At 38.7% G+C, this 3,387-nt stretch overlaps 1 protein-coding gene across 5 annotated transcripts in view; it reads right to left on the reverse strand.

Moving 5' to 3' along the window:
- Nnt (nicotinamide nucleotide transhydrogenase) overlaps positions 1-3,387 on the reverse strand; it is a 105,857-nt gene that overhangs the window by 16,215 nt on the left and 86,255 nt on the right. The gene's annotated exons all lie outside the window — the stretch shown is intronic.

Here is a 3,387-nt window from a genome sequence, read left to right on the forward strand (position 1 = left end):
TAAAAAAAAAAAAAAGCTATTGGCAAGCTGCTAATAGATATAGCTGAATAGTAATGTAACCTAAATGTAAAAAAAGGAAAAAGAAAAAAGAAAGAAAAAAAGGACCATTAGAGAAGGCTTAGCACTTAAGAACAGTCACTGCTCTTCCAGAGGACGAGGGTTCCATTCTCAACCATCTAACTCCAGTCCAAGAATAACTGATGCCCTCTTCTGACCTACACAGGCACCAAGCATGCATCTAGTGCTTAAACATACATGCAGGCAGGCAAATGCCTATACAAATAAAATTAAATTAAATCAAATTTAAAAGTAACACATAATATCAATAAGCCAATCGAAGAAGTCGTAAAGTGTTTCCATAAATTCGAAAGGGCTTCTGTAATAATGCAAATGATAACACTTTAGAGAAAGAAAATCAAGTTATCATTAATTACAAATGAAAAAAATAATGCAACTGTCTAAGATTTACTCCTTAGAGATGCTATTCAGTCTTACATTGGAAAGACTAAACTAACACCAACCTAAAGTTTGGAAGGAAAGAAATATCTGTGTTTTTACACTCTAAGGGTTTTATCTTTAAAACATTCAAAAACCAGCATAAGTTTCGTAAACTGGCTGACTAAATAACTGAGAATCTAATGATATCTTAAGCACTAAATTTTCATGACATTGGCGACCCAGAATGAGTTCTTGTCATGAAATGCCTTTGAGAGTATGTTATGACTGTGGCCAAAGCGAAGGAAACAGTAGTGTCTCTAAGTCAATCACGGGCCATGAAAGACAGACAGACTATACGACAGATGCGACGCCTCTTGGCACCACTCGGGTGTGACTAATTGATGACAATCATATGTCCATGTTGGCACGTTTCCAGGGGGGAAGTGTGTGAATATGTCACTGCATGTGGATGCTAGGCACGCTGGGGTCCTGAGGCACAAAGACCTACTGAACTCAGGGGCCCACAGCTGTACTCAATGAACACCGTGAGAACTCCATGGAGTGATGAAAGAGCAAAATTACCACAAACTGTAAATACAGATTTATTGTATTAAAGGACGAGGTAACTGCAGCAGCCACCTCTCGTTCAGACATGTGCCTCTTTATAAAAGAAAAAAAAACTACAGCATGTGTGTGTGTGTGTGTGTGTGTGTGTGTGTGTGTGTCTGTACTTGGTTAATGAAAATTTCATTTCCCCTATAAAAAGATGATAACACACACATAAAGCAAAATCAGAGTTTACCTAATTTCTTTAGTAAAGGAAATCCACACAGAAACTAAACTGGGAAAGTCGACAGACTATAGCCATCGTGTTTAGAACAGTTCCTGTCCATTTCACTCAACTGAAAAATCCAAAATGCCATGTCACAGAGCCTATGCTGGCTGAAAATTCAATACATGATAGTAAAAAGTATGATATATCATATGTAAGTCCACCTTGAAGACGAAAGGCAGATGAACATAAGCCAGTATCTATAACTCACAACTAGTGATATCAGAATAAGTAATAATTTTACTCTGATTCTACATTATGAGTTATAAACAAATTTGATAATTATTTTTAACAAGTGTTTGCAAAACCATGAGGTGTTTTTACAAAAAGGTTTCTGTTATATTCACAAATCACTTCAATAATCTATAACTTACAGCTGGATAATCCCCTTATAGATGTATAATTAAATGTCTTATGAACTTTAATTTACTCTTCCTATGCAGAAATATGCACCGCAGCAGTAGTTTATCTATGTCATCATGGATAAAATTCTCATTTTTAATCAAATCAGAAACTAAAAGTTCACTTGCCTGATATCTTTTCAGACTTTTTCATTTCTCTATCCATCTCCTTTCATGCCCTTACTACTTTCAAGCTGCCCAACAGTCACAATGATTTTCTATGTGTTTGTGTCTGTGTGTGTGTCTCTATGTGTCTGTGTGTGTGTGTGTACGTGTGTGTGTCTATGTGTGCATGTGTGCTATGTGAGTCTGTATGTATGTGTTTGTGTGCATATGTCTCTCTATGTGTATGCCTGTGTGTGTGTGTGTGCCAATGTGTATGTGTATATGTTTGTATGTCTCTGTTTGTGTGTGCCTATGTATGTGTGCCTATGTATGTGTGTGTTATATGTGTGTATGTCTCTTTGTGTATGTATGTGTCTCTCTGTGTGTCTCTCTGTGTGTGTCTGTGTGTATATGTGCTGTTTATGTTTATGTGTGGTGTATGTGCATGTGTGTGTTGTGTGTGTCTGGGTGCATGTGTCTCTATGTATGGTGCATGTGTCTCTATGTATGTGTGTGTTTGTGCTGTATATGTCTGTGTGTGTATGTGTGACTTTGTGTGTGTGTTTGTGTGTGTGCGTGTGCAGGTTTCTATGTGTTTCTATGTGTTTCTATGTGCACATAGGTCAAAAGTTAAGAAACTGCCTACCTTACTATAATGGGGCTTGCCAATTAGGCTAGGCTTGCTGGCCAGTGAGCTCTTGGGATCCACTAGTCTCTACTGCCTCAGCGCTAGGCTTCCAAGCACATACCACCACGCCCACCTCTTTACATAGGTGCTGAAAATCAAACTCAGATCCACATGCTTGCACAGGAAGCACTTTGCCTACTGGGCAGCCTCCTCGGCCCTTCAGATAATGAGCTGCAATCCCACATCCACTCTTCTAATGTGGAACTGATTCTCTAAGCTGTCTTGTTAACCTTGGCTGATCAGTGAGTAACAAGAGAGGCATGCCACTTCACTGAGGATAACCAAAGCATAAAGGCCATCTTCCATGCTCTGTTTTATTACAATTGCCACACAGCCCCTAAACACTCGCATGGTGATAGGAGGCGTTACTAATATATTGGACTTTTTCACATGTGGATTGAATAAAGAAGGTCATTTCCTTTTTAGGAAAACCATACAAGGCTCTTTAACACGTCCTTTGCACTTGTGGGCTTTCAAGTACTTTGAAATGAAAGACTATGCTAAGAAAGAAAGAACAGCTGAATAACTGATATGAAATAAAAATAAATAATCAAAAAATGAGTCCTTTTTAAGTACTTTGATGAAAAACTAAAGTCAATGACTTTTCTCATCTCCAATTTATTTAATATCATCACTAAATAGGAAAATTCTCCACATCAGAACAGTGTTGGTCCCTCCTACCATAAAATAGCTTTTTGACACTTCGTGTACTGAAAAGCACAGGCCATAAATTTTAGGCAGGGATGGAGCCATGATAAAGGGTGGGAAGGGGTAAAATTCAGCTGACACTAAGACCTCTGCCCTTATCACCTATGCTCTCCTTTAGAATCATAAATAGATGGGACATTCAAAAGCAAGATTGAGCCGGGCGGTGGTGGCGCACGCCTTTAATCCCAGCACTTGGGAGGCAGAGGCAGGCGGAT

The sequence above is a fragment of the Mastomys coucha genome, unplaced genomic scaffold (assembly GCF_008632895.1).
Source record: "Mastomys coucha isolate ucsf_1 unplaced genomic scaffold, UCSF_Mcou_1 pScaffold8, whole genome shotgun sequence".
NCBI classification, from domain to species: domain Eukaryota; kingdom Metazoa; phylum Chordata; class Mammalia; order Rodentia; family Muridae; genus Mastomys; species Mastomys coucha.